Source organism: Lissotriton vulgaris, chromosome 9, assembly GCF_964263255.1.
Source record: "Lissotriton vulgaris chromosome 9, aLisVul1.2, whole genome shotgun sequence".
NCBI lineage: Eukaryota > Metazoa > Chordata > Amphibia > Caudata > Salamandridae > Lissotriton > Lissotriton vulgaris.
In genome coordinates, this window is record NC_141697.1 from 39195488 (window position 1) to 39207666 (window position 12179).

Here is a 12179-nt window from a genome sequence, read left to right on the forward strand (position 1 = left end):
TGTTGTTACTAGGTGATATTCTAAATATGGTGTCCCCAAGGGAGGTGTTTGCAAATGTATACAGGTTTCTGTTGTTAAAGCTCGACCTTTGCAAAAGGCGGATTCGACTTTCTAAAATCAGCTGAAAGAATGTATTGCTTCCTCTGTGAACCTGAGTCTGGGTAGTGATGTAGACTGGGTTTGACTATGAAAGGTGGGCCGACAGAAAGAAATGTAGTTCAACCCTTTTGGAAAAGGACGACACAGCAGATGAGCAAATATCTAAAGGCTGTTCTTCGTCAGGAAAAAAAAAACGGTGTGAGATGATTATCTACCACAAAACATTAGGAGGGCAGAAGTTATGTGAGGGACTGAGCAAGGACTTCAATTCACCAGCGTGTCAGGGGCAACCAAAATCATCTTGGTCCCCTTTGCCATTCGACTGGAGATCTGTGGTATTCAGGTGACCCATTGTCACCTGTAGCACCTGCAGCTGAACCTGGCTATTTAGCCAATAGTACTTTGCCTGATGTGGCTTTCATTGTTAAAATCACAGCATGCAACAGCTATCATCTACAAAGCCAGCCTGAGGATGTCACAGATTACATGGGGGTCGCTTGTCGGCTGTCGATTGCCTCACTGTCTCAGTCAACAGCCTCTCTTTGTTTGCTGTAAGAGCATTTCTTTAGAATAACTTTAATGCCCACAGAAGGGAGTTCTATAAACTAGCATAGAAAACGTTCCTCCACCAGGTCCTGCTTTCTTAAAACGAAGGACTATCCAAAGATATCTGCTGGTGCCTCGATGTGTTCTCTGAGTCATGTACCGAACCAGACTTTTCGACAATGCTGTGGGTGATTTGCACAAAAAAAGGCTTATGTGTTAAACTGAGAACTGTGAACGTGTTTTTCCCTAATAACTGAATGAGTAAAGCTTTCCTGAATTGAAAAGGCTCAAGAAGGTCTAGGCGCTCCTAAGACCAGTCTAGTGGCATGATTCTGAATTGTTTAAAGCCATTTCATTCAATCCTTTGGCCAGTCCCAGATAAAGGGCATGCAGTAATCAAAGCTTTATGCTAACACAGCAGCTATCACTATGTGCTCTCCTCCGTGAAATAATGTAGAATGGGACAGCAATACTTGATCTGATTTGGGGAGGGGGGGCTGAAGTGACCGCTGCTACCCTTAGTACACCTGGAGCTCTGACTTGATCTTCCCACCCAGATTTTTCTCCACTACCCTAGTGGACAGGGAGATACCCAACTCCGGAAACTAGAACTCCAGAGGTCTGCGTTTTCACTTAATACCAGCACCTCTGTCTCATGAATTCGGTTTCCGCCAATGTTCCCACTATCAAGTCCTTAGGCCTTGCTGCAAGGCAGCTACTGATTACTTGCTGCTCTCAAGCTTGTGAACAAGCTGTTCGTTTAAATGTAGAAGCCCAGGGAGAGGGATGCCACATATTCATTTAAAGAGTAGAGTGAAAACACAGAGCCGTGAGGAACACCAAGAGGGTTGAGAAGGTCTCCAAGTAAAATTGGCTGCTTGGAGACTACTTGTGAATGAGTAGGAGAAGGGAAAGGAGGGGACTCTATAGAAGGTAACACGTTTCCTTTGGCTGTGCTTACTTTCTGCTCCTGCTGTTGCCTATCTTCATGAATCCTGGTGTAGTCCAGGTCTAGCAAATAATAGTGCCAGAGTGACCAAAGTCCAAGCCAGGGGTAGCTGCTGATACCCTTGGCTAGTCCACAAGGGCATCCATGGCAGCGAGGCCGCAGGCAGTCGTGTTTTCTGGTGTATGATGTATTACTGGGCATCCTTGCTACTCTCAGAAAGCGAGAGAGCTATTCGGTGTGTGCGTAGACTTCAAGAGTTACTTTGTTTTTACATGTTTCTATCAGGCGAACTCAATCACTGTCATTCATCAGGAAGTATTAGTCAAAACTTGTAAGCAATGCAGCTGAATGCAGACTCTTAGGGAGTCACACAGCTCATTGGTAAAGGGAAGCGAGCAAGTTTCTTGAGGATAAAACGTTTCATTCAATCATCAATCAGAGTACTGGTAAAACGTGCTACTTACCCTTGAGGGTCCCAAGGCGTTGAGGGGAGGGGGATGCTGCTACTGCTCGATTCAGAAAAGGGGGTGGTGATGGACAGAGTATCTGAATTAAACAGAACACTCGTACCCAGTCAACAGATCAGGGCTTGATCCATCACCGTTTTTTAGCTCACTGCACCATCCCAGCTCAGAACCTGGCTACATGCAAATTAGTCTGTCCCTGGACAAGTGCATCATGGGAACAGGGCAGACCAAACTACCAAGCCAATTCTTTTACTGGAAAGGAAACAAGCTTCCGGGGACCGTTTTCTGGCATTACAGCCGTCTTCGGCCCGGCTTGCTTGAATCCTGATGGTACAGTGAGCAAGGGACTCATGTCTGAGCATACCCTTCCACTCTTATGGTGGACAAAACGCTTCAGAAAAGGGGGTGGTGATGGACAGAGTATCTGAATTAAACAGAACACTCGTACCCAGTCAACAGATCAGGGCTTGATCCATCACCGTTTTTTAGCTCACTGCACCATCCCAGCTCAGAACCTGGCTACATGCAAATTAGTCTGTCCGTGGCCCAGTGCATCATGGGAACAGGGCAGACCAAACTACCAAGCCAATTCTTTTACTGGAAAGGAAACAAGCTTCCGGGGACCGGTTTCTGGCATTACAACCGTCTTCGGCCCGGCTTGCTTGAATCCTGATGGTACAGTGAGCAAGGGACTTATGTCTGAGCATACCCTTCCACGCTTATGGTGGACAAAACGATTCAGAAAAGGAGGTGGTGATGGACAGAGTATCTGAATTAAACAGAACACTCGTACCCAGTCAACAGACCAGGGCTTGATCCATCACCGTTTTTTAGCTCACTGCACCATCCCACCTCAGAACCTGGCTACATGCAAATTAGATTGTCCCTGGCCCAGTGCATCATGGGAACAGGGCAGACCAAACTACCAAGCCAATTCTTTTACTGGAAAGGAAACAAGCTTCGAAGAGCCAGGTCTTGAGGAGTCTTCTGAAGGTGAGTAGGTCTTGGGTCTACCGTATGTGGGTAGGGAGGGTGTTCCAGGTCTTGACAGCGAAGTAGGAGATGGATCTCCCACCTGATGTCATTCGTTGGATGCGGGGGACAGCGGCAAGGGCGAGGCTGGCGAAGTGAATCTGGCGGGTGGGGGATGTGGAAGCTGAGTCTGCTGTTCAGGTAGGCTGGTCTGGCGTTGTGGAGTGCTTTGTGTGTGTGGGTGAGGAGATTGAAGGTGATCCTCTTGTGAACGGGGAGCCAGTGTAGGTCTCTCAGGTGGGGGGTGATGTGGCTGCGGCGGGGGAAGTTGATGATCAGTCGGGCGGAGACGTTTTGGATGCGTTGTAGTCGTCGTAGGTGTTTGGCTGGGATTCCTGCGTAGAGTGCGTTGCTGTAGTCCAGTCTGCTGCTGACGAGGGCCTGTGTCACCGTTCTTCTTGTTTCGGTCGAGATCCACTTGTAGATCCTGCGGAGCGTGCGGAGGGCGTTGTAGCAGGAGGAGGAGACGGCGTTGACCTGCTTAGACATGGAGAGGGAGGAGTCGAGGAATGGATGAATCCTAGATTGCGTGCATAGTCGGTGGGTGTTGGTGCTGTTCCCAGTGTAGTCGGCCACCAGGAGTCGTCCCAGGCTGAGGGGGTGGGTCCGAGGATAAAGACCTCTGTCTTGTCCGAGTTCAGCTTCAGATGGCTGCTCCTCATCCAATCGGCGACAGCCTTCATTCCCTCGTGGAGGTTGGTTTTGGCGGTGTGTGGGTCCTTGGTGAGGGAGAGGATGAGCTGGGTGTCATCAGCGTAGCGTAGCAGATGATGTTGAGGTCATGATGGCGGGCCACTTTTGCGAGGGGGGCCATGTAGACGTTGAAACGCGTTGGGCTGAGGGATGAGCCCTGGGGGATGCTGCAGATGATGTTGGTGGCTTCGGATTGGAAGGGTGGGAGGCGAACGCTCTGGGTTCTGCCGGAGAAGAAGGAGGTGGTCCAGTCAAGAGCCTTCTCTTGGATTCCGGCTTCTAGGAGGCATGTCTTTAGAGTGCAATGGCAGACCGTGTCGAAGGCGGCTGACAGGAGGATGAGGGCTTATGTTTCGCTGTTGTCTAGTTGGCGCCTGATGTCGTCTGTGGCAGCGATGAGGGCTGTCTCGGTGCTGTGGTTTCGTCTGAATCCGGACTGGGACGTGTCCAAGAAGTTGTTATCTACGAGGTGGCGGGTCAGTTGCATGTTGATGATTTTCTCGATGACCTTTGCCGGGAACGGGAGCAGGGAGATGGGCCAGAAGTTCTTGAGGTCCTTGGGGTCCGCTTTGGGCTTCTTGAGGCGGGCGTTGATTTCGGTGTGCTTCCAGCTTTCCGGGAATGTTGCTTTTTCGAAGGAGATGTTGATGACCTTCCGTAGTTGGGGTGTGATGGCTGTTTCTGCTTTGTTGAATACGTGGTGTGGGCACGGGTCAGACGGAGATCCTGAGTGGATGGAGTTCATGATCTTGCGTGTCTCGTCGTCGTTGGCGTTGGACCAGGAGGTCAGGCGGTTGGCGCTGGTGGTGTTCACAGGGGAGGTGGAGTCTGGCGTAGTCAGGCGGTCGTGGTGTTGAGGCTGTCATGGATGTCAGTGATCTTGCGGTGGAAGAAGATGGCTAGTGAGTCGCACAGTTCTTGTGAGGGCGGGATGTCGTTGGCGTTGGCGCTGGGGTTGGAGAGTTTCTTTACGATGCTGAAGAGCTCTTTGCTGTCGTGTGCGTTGTTATCCAAGCGGGCTTTGAAGGAGGATCTCTTGGCTAATCTGATGAGGTGGTGGTGTTTGCGGGTGGCGTCATTGTGGGCTGCGTGGTTGTCCGGTGTGCGTTCGGGTCAAAGGTCACAACAAAGCACAGAACGGTCACAAAAAACAGGGGAAACGAGTGGCACAGAGGCCCAAAGGTCACAAGAAAGGGCAAAAAAGAGCACAAAAAACGGGGGAAATGAGTGGCACAGAGGCAGAAAGGTCACAAGAATGGGCAGGAAGGTCACAAAAAATGGAGAAAAAAGTGGGGCACAGAGGCAGAAAGGTCACAAGAAAGGGCAGAAAAGGTCACAGAAAACAGGGGGAAACGAGTGGCCCAGAGGCAGAAAGGTCACAAGAAGGGGCAGGAAAGGTCACAAAAAACGGGGGGAAACGAGTGACACAGAGGCACGAAGGTCCCAAGAAAGGGCAGAAAGGTCACAAAAAAACGGGGGGAAAGAGTGGCATAGAGGCACAAAGGGGAGTAGAGGCAAGAAAAATGAGTACAATCAGGGGAGCAGAACGCAAGAAAAACGAGTGCGATCAAGGCAGCAGCGATACAGCAACGGCAGCTGGGGCAGGATCAGGACCAGGATCAGGACACACAGGCGGAGCTGTTTGGTGGGGGAGCGACCTACCAGCAAGGTCAAGGTTTGCTCCACAGTAAAGAATTCAGCAGGACAAGGCAGAGTGGTAAGGATGAAGTTGGCTGGAAAATCACATAGGAACAAGAGCGGAAACTAGAAGACTAGATGTAGCAAGAGACCATGTGCCGAAGAGAGACATCACGACCCTGGACACAGTGCACAGCATCCTGTGACCACAGATGTACAGGAGTCACTTGCCGGCACTTGCACCCGGCAGCACACAAGTGAATGCTGAGCTGCACGCTCACCATTCTGGCCCTTAGTACTGGCTGTAAGAATACTTTACCTAAACAAGAAAAAGTACATTTTCCTTTGCTGAACAATATGGCTCAAATTGGAGCAAAACGGGTAATTGTTTTCAGCATCCACATTCCTGGTGCGCTGCTCCTTTAAATTTGAAAAATTAGCACTGGGAGTAGCACAATAGAAGCCATTGGTAAACAACTGGGCTGAGCCAAACAAGGTATAATGAAATGATTAAAATGCTTGCATTTACGTAGGCATGGGAGAATTGTTCATCAGCATACACTCTTTGCACCAACAACACACAGAGCAACTAAAATTGTTCGTGATTTTGTAATTGGGGAGTGAATTCCGCTCCATTGTACACATGTATTCTGCAGAATATCACTGCCAGGGGTCCTTCAGATGAAGAAACACAAATATGCAATCAACACAAAAGTCACCTGTGGATGACCACATAATTATGCATTCAACAGTACCTGACGTGACGAGTGACCCCTTAAGCCCAGTCCCCAGTGGTCCTCTGGGAAGACAGCGCCTCGCTCCTGTGTACAAGAGGCTCTGATTGAGGCTGCGGTCACTTGAGAGCGGTGGACTGAATGAGCTTGGAAGCTGCAAACGGCTCGAAGGGAGCAGTTTCACAAACAAAACATCCCAGGAATAGAAAACGCCTGCCCAGAAGGCGGATGACTTCCCTGAAGGCGAACCATACAAGCCTTGTAGCAAAGTCATATCTATTCATACACATTCCAGTGGAACACCTCATTGCTATCAAAATGTTTGGGGTGAACAACATGACATTCATACCGAGTAGCAGGCCTAAGTTATTACAAAGCAAAGCTCCTCAGGTCCTACAGAAATTCACACTCATAAAAGTGTGATTGGCCGGGTTGCAGTTTAGATTTAGTTGAAGAGTATTCATACTCCGTTTAGTTACATAAGTAATATATTCATCGCTTTTTGACACAATATATCAGTCTTCTCAGGACTGTAAGCGGCTATCCCTCGTAGGTGCGTACTTCAATCACCTTCAGTATAGCTCGGCTCTTCCCTTGGGTTATGGCAATTGCCCTGTAGTCCGCCCATGTGTTCATGCATTTTTGGGAACAGCCCTTGACTTCATATACCGGTTTTTCCATGCAGTAGTCTAATCCATGTCGCCATTCCTTGAGAGAAGGCGGGTGTTCATCTTTCCAAGGGCGAGCAATATCTTGTTTGGCCATGTGCAGTCCCAGCCAAAGCAACTATAGTAGGTTTCATCATGGTCAGAATTGACATGTAAAAGTACTAATTTGGGATTTAACCCCTTCGATACTGATGACGAGCTCAGCTCGTCATCAGCTACGGCGCTCGTATACTGATGACGAGCTGAGCTCGTCATGTAACGCGGTTAATGGTATATTCCACTCAGTTGTAGTAGGGGGATTCGAGGAGCAGTTGCTGAGTGTTGTGCCACTGCCCTGGTGTTGGCCCAATCCTTGCCTGCAAGGTTGTCCACGTCCCACGTCCAGGCAGAGCAAAGAGTCTGTCGTGTGATGTATCAATGTGCAGTAGATTTGGTTACTCAGTTCACCCAAAAGCAGGACTTCTAGGTCTGAAATGTATGGTGTCAGAGCATGCCTGAGTTGTAAAAATTGATAGAACTGGCTGTGGTGTAGGTCGAATTACCTTTGTAGGGTCTGGTAGGATTTAAGAATTGCACTCTCCATTAGGTCTCCCAAAGTAGAGATGCGGATGGCATCCCTTCTCCGAAATCCCTTTAGTGCAAACACTTGTCTCAGCATGTCGCCTACCCACAGCAGGATCTGTTTTGTCAATTTGTTTTGCCAAACCATGCACCTCAGGGTGGACCTCCATATCTGGATTGCCACTTTGGTTGCCAGCTGGAGTATCGATTGCACACTGCCCCCATATAGCAAGTGTTGGACTGGTGCACCTTGGAGGGCCAATTTTTCAAAGGCATAAGGGGAAGTTTCTTGGATGTCGTGCCACCACTCCTTGACGACCATCAAGACGGTTGCCCTGTAGTATGTGTCTATGTCTGCAAACACAATTCCACCGTGAAAGGAGGACTTGAAGCACTTCTTTATGGCAACGCGTGGGAAGCCCTGATTCCACATGAAGCTTGGAAGCATTGAGTTAATCTTGTGAAAAAGGATGTATAGTTCTGTAGGTGGTACAAAAACTTGGGGAATGACATTATTTTAAAAATGGTGGCTCTACCCATTAGCAAAATGGGGAACGCCGACCATGTTTTAATGTCAGATGTCCATCATTGGTTGAATATTAATTTCCCACGTTGCTGTGACATTCGGAGTAACATCTACTCCCAAGAACCGGAACCAGCTCAGTGCGTCCTGCAAGCCTGCCACTTAGCCGAGATTCTGATGGTGAGTATTAACTGTCATTTATTTGGCTTTATTGATAGAGGCCTGCCGTTTCCCCAAAAATCTTTAAGATTTGGAGCGTCTATGGACCAGATATTTCCAAGTCTGTCAGGAAGATCAGCACGTCATCAGCGTACAGTGCCACTCTATCTGAAATCCCGGCATCCCACTCGAAACTACCCACCTGTGCCTCAGTACAGAGCCCTTCTGCCAGGGGCTCTATGGCAGTGAAGAGGAGCATCGAGAGTTGACAGTCCTTCCTCATTCCCCTACATATGGGTTATGCCCCCCACTTTGGGTAGGAGAATCGGCAGGAAAACCAAGTTAGGAGGAGAGGTGTGTTAACATTTGCCAACCCCAACCCTCAGGTGGGGGAGACGAGGTGAAGCACACATCTCAATCTCCATCTGGAAGTTGAGGAGACCCAGCCAATTAGTGATTACCCACCCTAAGGAAGGACCAATTGGTCCCTACCTGCACACCCCTTTAGCGCCCCTAAGTTTAGTATTTAGGGTCAACCCTGAACCTTGCCTCCTCAGATTCGAAGAAAAGAGAAGAAGGGCCGAAGAACCATGCTGACCCATGAAGAAGAGGACACCAACTGCTTTGGCCCCAGCACTACCGGCCTATCCCGAATCCGACCTGACTACAACGAAACCCCTGTGGGTCCAGCAGCAAGGAGCCCCCCCAGAGCCTGGAGAAACTGCTCTACAACTCTCTTTAAGATTCTGTCTTCCATGAGCACCGGATTTGCTCAACAATGACTCAACCACAGAACCTGGATCCAGGCAGCTCTGCAATTTTGCACCACTCTGCATCTGATGCCCATGGCCTGAATTCTAGTGGCCCAACTCCACGAGGAGCGATTCCCAATGATACTTACCTGGGATCTGATGACCCCTGACCTCCCTCAAGCTTCAAGCCAATTCCTGCAGCCTCAACCTGAAAGGTTCCCCCCAACCGTGACCAGAGCCAGTAAGAAGAACCCAACGCTAAAAGACACCCCTGCACCTGACGCACCACAGCCTTGGGTGGCCCAACCGATCATGTCCAGGCATCACCCAAGAACCCAACTTACCTCTCCAGCTGGTGGTCGTCTTCATGAAGCCTCCCTGCCCGAGCCTGCAGCGTCTTTGCCGAATAGAATGTCTCCATTGGAATCCCCAGGGTCCCCTGTGTCTCCTTGGCACACTGCACCTGGCCACCCACCGGTGGTGCAGCTCCTGTGTGCTTTGTGGTGGTTGTTGGTCTCTGCATATCTGACCTTAACCTCAGGAGCTTGGCTCTCCAAATCTAAGTGGCCTGCTCGTAAACAGTTCCTGACCGAAGGCCCCCTGAGCCCCATTGACTAACAATGTGCTACTGCACTCTGCACCCAACAGCCCCAGTGCCGCTGGCGGTGCAACTTGAGTGCCTTTCTCAACATTGGGGAACCTTGGTCATAACCCCCAAAGCTCCCACTCATCAGTTGTTTACTGCCTGAGAACCGTTAATCCTTTTTCTCCCATAGGAACCAATGTTACAAGCTTTTTTCCTAAAAATGCTCTGTCGTGTTAACTTTGTATGAACAAAAAAGTAACTGAATTGCAAACCCTAAAAAGTCTTGCGTAACTTGTATTGTGAGATCCCCAGTGTGTTATCTAGGTATACCACCCTAAGTAGTCGATGTAATCCAAAAGTAATCTAAAAGTATTCCAAAAGTACTTACTGTGCAATTTAACCAGTTTTCAAAGCCACTGCAAGCCTGTACCGATTACAGTTTCATAAACAACTGCATTTCCTTGTGAAGCCTTGCACTTGAGAATATATTTGACTTACCTGTTCTAAGTCCTGCTGCTTTCTAGAAATAAAACATAAGTATACCTTTTTGATTCAGTCTCTGGGTGTGTGCTATCAGCCTTGAGTGAATGAATACAATAAATGCTAAGGGCACCCTCTGGATAACCGTAGCTGCTTGCCCACACTACCACAAAGAGAACTGTTAGTACTCACCTAATGCAGCCTCTGCTATATCTCTGGGGACTCCCTGGACTCTGTGAACACTATACCTTACTTTGGTATAGTATATATAGAGCCAGCTTCCTAGATTGGTGGATCAGTGGTGGGTTGTAAAGCCGTGCATTTATTGGACTAACTTAATCAACCTCTGATCTCACAACAAGAATACAAAAATTGACTTTAGTACAACTCATGTTTTGAATTGACTATTTTCCAAATTTCTAAAAGTCTTTTTAGGACCTTGTGTTGAGTCCCTGTAGTAAATATGTTTAGAAACTTAAAAGTCACTGAAGTTAGGGGAAAGTACCTAGAATTGTTATAGTCTTCTAAAAAGAAACACCACGTTAGAAAGCACTTTCGAAAACAATGAGCCACCCAAAGAAGATGCCTGATTAGCTCAACCTCACCCCTTACTCCTAGAGGTTAGAGTTAAGGGTTCACTGTAAGACAAAGCAAATAAGAACTGGGTCCAACCAAACCAGAATGCAACTCCAGGAGTTCCCGGCAGGGTATGCTGGGACCATCCCACAGAATAATGTGAAGACCTTCAGGAGAATGGAAAAAGTAGTGAGGATGATGATGCCTTAACCTCTTCGATGCTCATGACGAGCTCAGCTCGTCATGCAGTACACTGGTCGTGTGCTTATGACGAGCTGAGCTCGTCATGCAGCATGAGGATCTGAATATTTCAGCACCCAGCAGGAATTGCCTCAGCAGCCAAGGTGTTAAACCAACCCCCTTAACTATTTAGGGAGGATGAGAACTTTATGTCCCATCCTGCACACCCAAGAGGCACTGGGTCTGGCTCCTACAGAGATAGGGTTTACTCCATACAGCGAGGACAACTTCACTGAGGAGGAGCTCCTTTTAGCAAGTATGACAAAAAGACTCGACTTAGAGACTTGGCTCCTAGATCTAGAGACCAAGAGAGCAGAGATGGGGCTATGTCCCATCAATGGTGGCAGCAATTTAAAAAGTCAAGAAAAGGAAGGTTCTATGATCCAAAAATCCCCAAAGGGATTGTCCCTAAATTAGAGGATGGTGATGATATCACCAAGTGTTTCTCAGCCTTTGAGAGCGCTTGTGAGGCCAGTAAAGTGAGGAAGACTCACTGGGGGGCACTTCTTTGGGAATTTGTTCTCTCGTAAGTGCAGAGACATACTCCTGATCTCTACTGGGGCAGAAGCAGAGTCCTTTGAACACTTATGACGGGCACCCTGATTGAGGGATTTGGATTCAATACTGAGGATTACAGAAGTAAATTCAGGGGAGTTGGGAGAGAAGGCAGATCACTGGGTCAAAACAAGGGTGATCAAGACAACCACTGGGGTGACCAAAAGAAAGGGGTCATAAAGCTTACCCAGGGGAAAGAGGGTGAGAAACCCAAAGATAAAATACAAGAGTTTTCAAAAGGCCCCCAAAATACTGGTCAGGGAGGTGGGCCCAAGAACTCTTACAAGCCCACTAGTGTGTACAAGGGGAGAACATTTGATCCTTCTAGGGCCTGGTGTTTCCACTGTAACAAGAAGATCCTGCCTGTCCCAACAAACCAGCCCCTAGCCCCCCTCCATTTTCTACTAATGTGGCAAATCTCCAGATGGGAACAATTGTGTGCCTAGATAAAATCAGGTTCCACACTGAGGCTTTGGCAGGGAACCAGAGCACACTATACTTTTTCAAATGATATCTTCTTCATCAAGTGTTCATTCATTCGGGATAGATCACACCAAATGGAGATTTTTCAAAAGGATTTTATTTGTAAACAGTGTCCACCTCTCGGGAATCACTGTATCTGTCACTTAAGCCTACACGTGTTTCATCACAGCATGTGGCTGTGACTCTTCAGGGCTGATCTTATTGATCGAGGCGCGAGGAGCTAGTAAAGCTTCAGGTCTCCAAGTGCAGGTTCCCGCACTTGGAGACCTGAAGCTTTACTAGCTGACTCACGGCTGAACACGGCCTGAATACAATTAATGATATTTGCTCGCCGCTAAAGTTTGCTGACGGCACCTTGAACTACCGATTAGTGTCCTAGACTACAACACAAAATACCCGATAAGGACCGGGTTGGAACTATCACCGGCTCCCCGACCA